This window comes from Limanda limanda, chromosome 7, assembly GCF_963576545.1.
Source record: "Limanda limanda chromosome 7, fLimLim1.1, whole genome shotgun sequence".
NCBI lineage: Eukaryota > Metazoa > Chordata > Actinopteri > Pleuronectiformes > Pleuronectidae > Limanda > Limanda limanda.
This window is the reverse complement of record NC_083642.1, coordinates 14,505,290-14,518,310: the sequence shown is the minus strand read 5'-3', so window position 1 is coordinate 14,518,310 and position 13,021 is coordinate 14,505,290.

Here is a 13,021-nt window from a genome sequence, read left to right as displayed (position 1 = left end):
TGGGGGATTGCGCTCCCCACTGTCATTTCCTGGGAGGGCGAGGTGAGAGGAGGGCTGGCACGGGTCAGTGGAGGGATTGACCCCAGGCGGCATGCAGACACACACAGGCCTGAACGAATCGGTGTTTTTTAAAATAGACCGCACCAACATGCATCGCTACAGGGCACGTCTGCCAACCTTCATATCAGTCAGAGCAGAACCTCTCCAAAGGGGAGAGACAAGGGGGAAAACAACAGAATTCACACATTGGTACGCACTGTACTGCTGTATTACACACAATCCCTGTGCACAGCCTAGATTCCATTAGATGGGAAGGTTGTGTGCTTTTACTCCCAGCAATGAGAAATGTCTAGGAACATGACACATTAAGCTTGAGACTTCTATTCACATGAAGTTATAAAAAACATTTACTGACATGCTGGACCTCACCCTGGTCTTTTGATTGGCTGTGTGGGTGTGAAGGTCTGACTCAGGTGTGACCCTGAGCTCCGATGTATTTGTGTTGTTTCTGCATGCAGCCGCCACCACGCAATAAGCTCCTGAAGGGTCAGGCCTCTGCATCACTGGGTCAACCTCTTCCATTCCTGCCCATTCCTCCTCACCTCCCCCGTATCCAAAGGTTTAAATTAGTCTATGGTCGAGGGCACATCGGCGCTGGCAACCATAATGCTGAAAGGGAACAAATTAATAAAAGGAAGATGAAAGCCAAGCCAAATACGTTCTCGTAGAGATGACGTGGAGCCGGAGTGCCAGCCGAGCTCAGAAGCCCACAGACAGGCCACTGGGAGTTTGAGCCCAAGGCGTCCATCAATACTTCCTGTCTTACGACTGAAAGCCATGAAACACACCATGATTTGTTTTCTTCTGCAAAGACTGGTGAGCACTTTGTTTTGTTTGGTTAGGACTGTTCGTGTTTATATCATGCGTACAAATGAGCAAAATAAGAAAAAAAACACAATAAAAAATATTTTTGTAGATGGAAAAATGTTGATATCTGCATCCGTGAAGGGAAAAGCAGAAAGGGGGTGGAGTTTAATGGATCGTGGATTCGACTCAGATAGACACAGAATCTAACTCAGCGGGCGGCCACAGGAGCTCAGCTGAGCTCGGCGGCCGCAGACCTGTCTCGCTCGACTGCCTGAAGCTATCACTCCCTTTTTTTCTGAACAAGATGTACACTGTGCCCTTTTCATTGAGAAGCAATGAGCTCTAATGTCTTACCTTCGTCTGAATATTGCAATGCAATGAGCAATTTTGATCAGAGTGACCTGTTAGCATTGTGACATGTTGTCTGGAGTCATGTGTAAACCGGGAGCATGCCAGCTGACAGACTTTTCGGTTCTTCCACGAGGCGAGTGCGAGCCCTCGCAGGGATTTAAAGAGGGAGAGGCAGAGGTGGAGCTGGGTTTAGGTACCGACCCTTCATATTAAAGGGCCTTTTTACTATGGTAATCTCTGCTTGGGGAACAGGGTACAATGCCAGGTATCAAGGGATTAAAGATAGATGTGTATCTTTTTTTTTGTTCAACTTACTGAATTGCATTTTGTTTCTGTTTCTGTGTGTGAAATGTGTTTAAGTGTAAGTCCTGAGGAACATTATCAATGCCATTACTTAAAGAAGAAGCTGGCTCGGAGTCAGCTTCCACCATCGTGCTCTTTTTTCTGTTGTTGCTGGACGAAGCCTCCTTTGCAGTTCATGCTGCGTGTGAGATAACTCTTCCAGGATCCGTTCTCTCTCTCCCATTGGTGTGTGTGTGTGTGTGTGTGTGTGTGTGTGTGTGTGTGTGTGTGTGTGCGTGTGTGTGTGTGTGTGTTACCATATGTACCCTTGTGTGTGTTGGGACCAGCTCTCACCCCCCTCTCCCCCACCAATCAGAGACAGAAGTGACCTGGAGCTAAAGTGCCCTAACAAATCAAAACAAAAAAACCTGCACCAATGTTTGGTTTAGGAAGATTTATCAGTCACCCTGGATTCCTATTAGACTCAATCAATGACCCAACCTGACAAAGTACAGAAGTCCTGCCCCCGGTAGGTCAGTCAAGTAGCAGCACCACAGATATGTTCATATTGTCCTTAACATGTTCAGTCTGTGGTTATTTCCATTGATCCATCTCATCATTCACGTATGGGAAGTAAATGTTAGATTCCTATTGGGCAGGTATTTCATGTTAGCTGTGTTTAGGCTCCTAGCCTTAGCCTTATTCTGCCCTCAGTCTCTCCCAGAGAAGAGAGAGAGAGATAGAGAGGCTATGGTGTAATTTTTTTGTCTTGCCAATAAAGTTATTTTTTGAATTTCATTGTCACGGGGGACAACGAGTTTGTATGGCGAACTGTAGCAATACCTGACTCATTCTGGCTACTCTTGTTTATTGCAATAAGAAAATGAAACAATAAATGTGTATGTGAGTAAAACATTATAAATGTAATTTAAATGAAAAAGAAACTTTATGGTAAATACTATTGGTATCAAGAGAAACCATGGTGGAAATAAAAAAAAAGTACATGTCAATAAATCATTAAATGAAATGAACGTCTGTGCTTTTTATGAATGAGTCATTGTTTGGTTGACTTGACGTTAATGGTTTTAGATGGTAAAGCTGGAATCCAAATTTTAAAGAAATAAAATAATTCAAAGTTTATTTTTTAGGAGAGAATTTGTGCAACCACAAATATATATATATTTTAAAACTAAATAAAAAAAGAGTAAAGTCCTGCATATTGTGGAGCTTCTATAGCTGTGAATTACCAAAAGTACTCAGTAAAACCTGCTTCCATTAATAAGGAGTCGCTCAATTATTAACTGTCTGTGGAGATTTATCCCAAAATGACACCAACGTCACATCTGTTGCTTGCAAACAAAAGGGAAGACGTGTTCAGATTTAATCACAAGATGCCTGATAACTTACCACTGTAACTCCACTGTGGAGTGAAGTCAGAAAATGATTTATTGACCGGCCTTTTTGCCTGATGCTTCTGGAGTCCACATTCCTCCAGGAGGCCACAGCAAAAATTTGAGGAGTGGCAGATGGACAAAGAAACGTTGTCTTGACAAATTTGTACCTCTTCAGGAATCGATTGTGTATGAAAGTGCTCAACTCACTTTACAAACAGACACTTCTGAATTTGTAGAGCAAGGAAAACCAGACAAAACATTTAGAAATCACGACCTTAAAGGGATAATTCACTCGACCCTCCATCGGCATAGTGGTGAGTAGATGAGTGAATTTCCATTTTTCGATGAACTATCCCTTTAAGATTAAGACTGAAAACTAAACAATCATTGGTTCTTCTCTCTCTTAGGAAATTGTTTGTTTCCATGTGGAAATGTTCCATTTTAAATGTACATATACTCCATCATTGTTTCAAGAGTGTTATTCTATTGTTAATGCATAAAATTTATCTCTTTGTAAACACTCACTGACATTAACTCAAGTGTTGTTTCCTGGAGAAGAAGGAGCTATAAACAGTGGAGGGAGCTTCTCCCATGATGTCATGATTCAGACCATCCCATCATGAGAGGGCCACAGTCGGCACCAGGGGCCCAAATTTAGAACACTTTATTGCACCGGATTGTTTTACGTTAAGTTTTCATGTTTGTTGTTTTCTGTTCTCCAAGTTAGGTTTAGCTCATTTCCATTGCATTGTAAATATGCTGCTTGAGAAGAAGAAAACAACAAATTTGAGCAGCTTAAAGAGCCTATTTTTCCTTCAATTTAGTCGAATGCAATCTAATACAACTTCTCTGTCATGTTTCTTTACAAAGCTCAAGATGTTCAGCTTTTCTTTAGAAAGGGGCCAGAATATAAGAGACTTTGTGACTCCACCGTGAAGAGCAGATTCAGTCAGAAGACTGTTGCTGCATTGTGCTTTATGATGAAGAGCGACTTTGTTCTGCCTTCAGAGCGTTGCTGATTTCCTGTCAGACACGACCCTTGTGTCAATCCACTGGGACTTTTTTTTTTTTAAAACATTTCTAACTACAATGACTGCAATTCTCTGCCTCTTTTAACAATATAAAAATCAGCCACTAGATGGTCCTGCTGTCCTGACGGGGAAGCAGGTCCATAGACTAACAAAGAGCTCTTTATTCAACACAGCACAAGCAGTTGAACATATTTGCACATCAGCCTTCTGTAACAACGCAGTGCTTTAGACTTAAAATGAAGACCAATGATCGAGGACATTCAGTACTGATATCTGCAGAAAGTACCTATCCAGTGCATTGTGCACAGCCGACCAATATACAGTATGTATCATTACCATCTTTACTTTCTTAATGCTGGACGGTCATTGTAAAAGTAAAGTGATTCATATAAGTAGAATTATGTGGATTTAAAATCAAAGTTGACTCTTTATATCACAGGTTATTATCAAAGTCTCTAAAACTTTAACCCTCCTGAGATAGAATAAACAGTATTTAGAGAGGAAACTCTTGCACATTGGCGGGAATTGTGGGAACATAACCACTTTTATAAATATTGATTTTAATCTCCCCTTTTTATTTGGTCCTATGAATTCAAAAATTCAAAAGCATTTACAGCTTAATTGACCATCTTCGTTTGCTGAGGCTGTTTTAAGCACATAATACAGACACTGCCCTTCTGTGCAATATGTCTGTAATATTAAATAATAGTAATAATCATCCTAAATAATGAAAATTAAGGTTTTCAACATTGAATTTGAAATACAGTATCTTAACTGTGGCATTTTATTTTGCCAGATATTTATAACATCATTACTTTTTGACATGAAGTGCCCTCACCAGGTTTTTTCCTTCTTTTTGCAGAAACTGGTGACTTTTTTTTGTTTCATTTCTAAAGATCACAGGTCCTAAAAGCAAAAGCATAATGGCACTGACCTTGGTTTGCACTAGATAGGCATGAGAGGGGGACCAAAAAGCTCTTATCTTCAGAGCTCCCTGCATTGAGATGTGACAATAACACACTGAGATGTGGCCAGTCGGGGATCTTCAAATGGAATTTGAAGAGGTAGAGATACGAACCTGCACTTTTCTCTAAATGGAAGTCTGCAGAAAAGAGCCCATGTTCTTCAGTCTCCCTTCCTCTCCTCCTCGCCGGCTCCCTCGCTCTGTGAAGAGTTTTGCATCACACGTGGTGTAAATGCAAAGCGAAAACTACAAGACAGATCTGATCTTTGATACTTATGAGAAAACAAGAATGTCCCTCTCTGCTTTTTAAAAGAAGAGAAGCTGTTGACAGCTGTTCGCCATCTAGAATCAAACAAATCCATTTTGGCAGCCTCCTTGAAAAAAAACGATATAAAACAATCCAGATGAATTTTGTGCATGATTGAGATGTTATAATTACATCCACTGCGCATGTTTCCAATCTAATTAGGGAACATGTTCTTTTCAGGACTGAAAAGACTCAGAAACTAAGAAATCTGATGCATTTGAGATTAGAAATACAGCAGGGAATAGGAAGCTCTTCTTGTTTGCTACAGATTTCCACTGGATATTAAATGTTTCAATATATTCTAATATCTGAATGTTAACTTAACCCTGACATGGAATGTTAATAAGGTACCAATTGTGATATTGTTGAAAGAGCATGGCACTGTTGATCCTGTCCTAGTGTGATGAGTGAATATGTTTTATGTTGTGTTTGCGCTACACAAATAAAATTTAATTGAATTTAAAGGAATCATACGCAGGATATGAGTCCACATGATTAATATCTTAGTCCACATGAATATAATATAAAAGCTTTTAAAAGCCTTTATGCCTATGACAGAAGAACGATCATGACAGCCATTCATTTTATGAGACATCACCCGAGCAAACATTTGCCACCGACTCAAAGTGTGTACACTCTGCGCTGCATTTCATCTCCAGAGTGAACGAGCTCAAACATGTGATCCCAAATGCAAAATGTCAGAACCCTAAGATAACACCGTATCAGAGGCAGAGTGGGATGGAACATGACATCATCAGCATGAAAACACATCTCCCTCAGCGTTACAGTTAAGGTGAATCCAGGCGTGTGCTCTCCTGTCTGTCTCCACCAACATGAGCTGGCAGGTTCGAGTGCATCAGAGATAACTAGTGCAGGCTGGGAGGAGAGAGATAGAAAACGCTGACGCAAGCAAATCTGTCTTCTCATTTCTGTAACTAGTCATGAAATTGTGTGGAGACCAACTGTAGCGCTTGGTCTTTTTCCCTGTTTCATTGATGTTTTTTTGTTTCTGTGTTCTCTCCATTCTCACTAAAGGTACCATCTTGCTGTGGCAAACATGTATCTACCCTCACTTGGCTGCAGTATTTGTGTGAAAACCTCAAGACAGGAATGTGTGTAGGCCACAAGACAGAGGGATCAGTCCCCGGCCTAACATCTAGTCTTCTTCATGGAAATTACATCCTCAACAATACATGCAATAACTAAACTCCCAAATCACCACACTCTAGATACAAGGGGATTATATGATGCAGCTTTAAGTTTGGTGTAGGGCGGTAGATCTTGAGCCTTACATTCTTGTCTTTAGAGGAGCTTTAACAGTCTGACATCAGTTCAAGGGGCCGAGCCGATGGCAACCGGGTGGCTCAGTAGCGTTGGCATGGCAGCAGTTCAATATAAAAGCCACGGTTGAGAGAGACCTGTCTGTCGTGCTTCATGCTGGAGTAGGCGGTCAAGGAAAATCGCCCCCCCCCCTGCACTGACGCAGCACAGGCCATGGCAAGGGTGAATCTAATCAACGGTTTTTCGAGCAGTGATGGAAGCAATTTAATAAAATGTGTGGTGGGTGAAAATTGACAGTGAGCCAACATTGATTGTTGTCCTTGAGTGAGAACAGGACTTTAGAAAATAAATAAACTGCTGTAAATTAGGACATTTATTGAATATCTGTCAAGTGTCAGAGACGAGCTCTGTCCAAGCATCATTTCATTGCAGTCCTTTTTAACCCTTAAAGCTAAATACTGTAAACTTGATGCAAGTAGCGGATTAACATTAGACAATTACATAGTTTTTAAAAGGCCCAAATTATTTATGGCTGAATTTCAGGTACATGAGTGAAAATATATTTATATATCATGCGTGAACTGTCGAGGAAAACACTAAGAACTGCAGTATACTGGACACTGGAACTGGTTATGGATTGTGAAATTTTCATAATGTAATAAACTGAACGTCCCCGATATAAATGTAAATCATTTGAAGTTTAATTTAAAAAGTCGCCCTCCTGCTGTACAAATCGGGGTTAACTAAATTTAAGCAGTTTTATGAGATTTTGTAAGTGTTAACGTTTATCATTATTTTCAATAAACTCAAGGTAATAAGTTGTACATCACTTATATGTTCCCAGTTTGAAGAAATTAGGAACTTCGAGGTGCAGCCGCTCCATGGAGCCATTTTGAACCGCAGCTCATTATTAACACAATTCAAAGCTGCTTCCAATGCTATTATTCAGGCAAGCACAGAATTTTACATGGACCTTTATTGTGATTTGCTCTAATGTAACTATTATTAAAAGCAACATTTTTATTAAAGACGCACATCAAGTCCTACTGTGTGTTTCTTAGACTATGAAGAAAGGTCTTTGGACAAGTTTAATACGTAATCAATGCATGCTGGGGAAATAATCTTAATGTCGTGACTGAGTGAAGTCATGAGTCAAAGAAATCACAAAAGATAAAACAGCCTTCAGTCTTTTAAGCAGATATTTTGTCGTGCACATGCTGAGGTCCAATATTTTAAACTTATGTGGTGTTTTATTTGAAGTTTATATTTCCATAAAAAGACGGAGGTGGTTTTAAGCAACAAAAACCATCTCAATGACGAGTGGATAGAAGGACAACGGTGATACATCAAGTATCACACACACATTTATCACGCAGCCATAATAATAACTGGATTTCAGTTGAAGTACAAACTGAATAAAACTTGATCATTAAAACAGCAAGACACAGAAAAGCCACTGATCGGTAGAACAATTTAAAAAGAAAAATAATAAGATTTAAAGCAGACAAAAAAAATACAAATAAAAATCACTGGAGATCCCAACAAGAGAATTAAGACAGATCTATAGGGTCTGTTCTAATCAAGTCATGCAATACTACAGTTAAACTGAAGCATCAAAAAGAACTACACATGTGCTTTTACTCAAAAAGTCAACAACTTAAAGGACGCAAATAAATACCCAGGACTACACAACCATTCAGCGTCAGACGATGGGCTCCGAGGTCGCATTGGAGGACCTGGATCGGCAGGTTTGAAAAACATTCCACTTCAACATTGTTCATTTTTGAATAAAATCCTGTATAATGTATATTTTCTATCAACAACCTTGATGTTTAGAGAATCACTTTGACACATCCACCCTCTGGTATTCAACCTCCTGCCCAGCTGTCCACACCACCACTGTCCATACTGTACAGCTCCTTAATGACGCGATTACCCAAAAGGCACAGTGCGTCACAGATGTCCTCCCAAGTATGTTCTATTTAAATCTCCCACAATGCATGCAATTTATAACCCCCCCAGCATTTCTGGGAACGGTGGTGACGAAACCAATGGTGGGACAAGTGGGAGACGGGGAAACAGTGACACTGAGGCTTGATGGTGAGACACTGGATGTAATGTGAAGGATAAAGTGCCACCTTTAATTTGATGATGAGTTACTGATGGAGGGAAACAAACAATGTTGTCATTCAACAGTATCCTGTTGTGACAGCCACTCACTAATTATCTTTATGTCCCCTGACATCTGTGTCTTCCTCTCCGTAGCTCCGTAGCAATATCTCTTTCACACGCCGCTGTATTAAAAAAAAAAATCACCCTAAGCATCATAATTGAGAAAATAACTGAGTCTTGATGAAGACCCGAAGAACTGACGTGTGTGAGCAAGTGTTTATCTTTGGAATGGAGTGTCTACAAATTCAAGAAAGAAAAAAAGGAAGAGAGGACCACAGATGTGTTTTTCACAAAGCAGCTGTGGTCATTTGCAATCCTCAGCCCCAAAGATGATTCACTCAGTTTGCTCATTCATTTCACTTCAAGATGAAACAAGTTCTTCATAATCAATGTTTTCCCCGTCAGTGTTTTACATTTATTTTAATGGAATCCCTGACGACCCGCGGCTCCTTCCCTCTTTCTTCTATCAACACGTCCACGCTGGTGTTTTCAGTTATTCTGGCTGATGATGAAGTTGTGCTGAGCTCAGCTGGGTACTTTCACAGCAATTGAGCAATTTCCACGCAGGAGAAAAAGACAATGAATGAGCTCAGCTTATTAATGATGCATGTTTCATAAAATAGGTGACAATGCACGATAAAGAGACCTGAAAATATATTGTCATTAATTGTACCTGTGGTTTTCCAATGTTTATCACAAATAGTATTAGTTCTAAGTATGTAGTGTGTTTACACTAACGGTATTAATTGTTTGGACTAATTGGCTCAACACTTATGGACAGCCACAGAATGTGAATTCTTAATCATCAGTATTTGTTTAAAATTTAGTGACTATTGTTTTGTGAACTTTGAATTGTATGAATCTGTATATGTCCAACACAAACACATATATATATATTTAATATTTAATTGTGGGACATGACCCATCAACAACATGTTTTTCCATCTTTTTGCAGAAACCCCAAAACACCCATTTGGATTCAACATAATATAATAATTATAACTTGAAAAAGTCAGTGTTCATACTTTGAGTATATAGTACGTTATTGTCCCATGATGCAATGCACAATGATACTGGCAGCTGCACGGCATTAACACATAAAATGGATGTTCTTGACAAACTCATGCAGAACCTGGAGAATAACAGCCGTTAAAAACATTGATACTTTCTTATAGTGAAACAGAATTGACTGTAAGTGACGTCCCAAAGTTTCGAGACCTGAATTGCTATGTACACAGTCTATGCTGCACCCACAGGTCCAATCAGACAAATGTATAAAGTGGAGTGGGTGTACCATGGGTATGTAAAGACTTGAAATGTTTAAGAGAATACACTGTGTTTCTACTAATACTGTAATATGATAAACAAATCACAGTACAGTCATTAGAATCAGGATATGCAGCAGTCAGATAAAAATCTCATTATACAGCGGTGCCAGATTTGTAATGAATTATAATGCATGTGATTATCAGATAGTGACATATAATGAGTTTATAATCTGCTCCCCCCGTGCCTCCTGGTATCTTATCAATGTTTATCATACTCGTCCATCCCTGACATCCTCGGGCTCAGACCATTGCCTCGGTCAGTGAGGTGGAATAAAGGTGCAGCCCATCCATCTGTTAAGACCAACCTAAAACATCCTCTGTAACTTTACATGGACTGAGCAATTTGCCTCCGTGTCTAGGGTGACAGACGTGGTGCCAGCTGTGTTTACCAGGACACTGTGTGTTATGAAAGTAATCACTTTACCAGCCCCTGCCTGCCTGTTATGGATGGCACTTGTCATTTACAGAGGAGAGCCCAGGGCCATCAGTCATCTGTGAGTGTGTGAGTGGTTTGCGTATTGTTCATGTTGTGGGGACCTTGATCTGTTAACACGGTCATATGGTAATGTGAATGATACATTTTAAGGCAGGGGCATTAAGGTTTGATTTGGGCAAGTTATAGTTTCCGTTGAGCGTTATAGTGTGACTCAAAGAAATTAATCTTAGTCCATGAAATGTCCTCTGGAGTCTTGGAGACATGACTGTGTGTGTGTGTCTGTGTGCGGTTGAGGGGGTGGGCTTGGTTTTATCTGTCTGTCCGTGGCTGTGGAAGACACAGTCAAATCTGCTCACGCATGATCAGTAATCAGAGAAAATGAAAATGCTGCACTCACTGAGGGGGACACACACTTTGAACAGATGAGCGCCCACAAATGGTCAGATGCAATGAGAACATATGCAAATCATAAAACTGGTGCATTCTCAAACTTGCAACACAAATATTTGCCATTGACGGAAGACAGATTTTCAATTTGCATGAAATGGGGCAACGCAAGAAATTAAAAAGTGTTATTTGCGAGAATACCCAGTTGGCATTCATACATTATGCCAGGGATTGTAAAGTGTATAATACAAATAAGTTGGTACCTGGGGCTGTTTTTGTTACTTTATTGCCATTACACAAACCTACTTGGATCCATTGCTAATATAAAAATGTCATCACAATCATTAATACTACTGCTACATGAACCAACACAACCTGAAACTATCATGACCATGTGAGGACCCTTCTGCGTCAGTCTCAAATCCTGGTTTTAAACATTGATTTAAAGTATGCTAAACTTAAATGGGTATTTACAAATTAATTTTCTTTTGAAACAAAACAAGGTCTTAGATAATCAGGGCAAATGATTTTAAAACAAATGTATTTTTCTTCACATTTGACCAAAAAAGTCCAAGGAAATCTTGAAAAAATTTGGTTTTGAAAATGATTAGAGCTGTACAGAGTTACATGGACGAGAATGAAAAGTATGTTTTTACATCGATGTATTTATTTGATTTGACTGATTTCTCTCAATACCGCACAACCCCTTACAATCTACAAGCAGTTTTGTTGTGATATTTCATGATTACCCGACGTCTGTGTGCCTCACACACTCTGAGCTGAGGGAGCCGACAGTGCTGATGTGTCAGGATTCATCAGCAGCTGACCCCTCATGCCATGAAAGCAATAACTGCTGTTTCTTGCAGGGAATGTGTCCAGTAAACGAGGTGAGTGCTCCATGAATAATGTGTTTCATCGACTTGGTCTCCTGTGAAGGAAAGACAAATTGGAACCCAAAAATGCCAGAGGCCATGTATAGACAAGTTTTTTATGATCTCTGAAATTACCTTTTATGCAGGACTCCACCCTTGGTCCAGTCTCATCCCTGTTGCAGTCTTCTGCTTTGAAATTCTGCAATAATGAGCGTACAGTGGGCAGCAGCCAGTGGTGGATGGTACTTTAAATCCTCTTCTGCTTTTTTTTATGTAACTAATATGGAGCCTACTGACCATATTAGCAAAGAACAGTGAACTAATCCAACGCCCCCCAGGAAATGACTCGGGTAATTGCAATAGAGGAGGTCGGATCAATGTGACCTATCGTATTTCCAGCACTGTCCTGGGAAATTTTCAACATTGTCTCATGGGCATGTGTCACATTACAGCCCAATAAAATATCTGCACTTTGGTGTTCGTGTGTATTTAATCTCCAGCTTAAAAATTGTCATGTCGTCATTACTGCTATATGGTCAACTACTCAAACAGAAGAACGCATAGTGAGAAGTGGGAACAAAATCACGTTGAATAATGCAACAATCTAGTGTTACATGGTTTCCAATTTCTGTCTCAGTCACTACCCTGCACACGTTGATCTCATGATTCCATAATTTCCCTTGACACGATTTTACGAGCCGGAGGAACAGAAACGAAATAAGCAGCGGAGAGAGTTCACACCTGGGCACAGTCACTCAGCCTCATATCAAGGTGTGTTGGAGACTCAACTCAAATATTTCCAGCTCTTTCACAGCATAATGGGCAATAAACCCCATTTTACTTCCCCATCATCCTCTCAGATTTCCAAAAACTGACACCACCATCGTGACTCATGCTGCTACCGTCTACGTTTTTTACCTTGAAAGAAGAAAAGATGAATTTTGGGACTTCTATGGTGAATTCTCAGGTTATGTCATCATGCCTCTTGTGCAGCATCAGGCAAGAGTCACAACACGTGTATATATGAAGAGACAAATGGTTGATTTGAAAGCTGCAGCTAGCAAGAATAAAAACGGCTCAACAAAATAATGCAGGCACAGAATTATTCAAAAAGCAACTTGCATGAAAACGTATGTGACCCCGAGTGACACTCAACCTGCAATAAAGAGGAACCACAGATTGCTGTCCCAAAAATATGGAATTAATTTACAATGCATGAAATTAAAGGCTTCTCACCATTCAACTAGACAGCAGCAATAGGAGCTCTAAATGCAAATAGAAGAGAGATGGAGGCGAATTGTACAACTGACACTAAAACACTCAACACTAAACAGTGAGGGGTCAGGAAG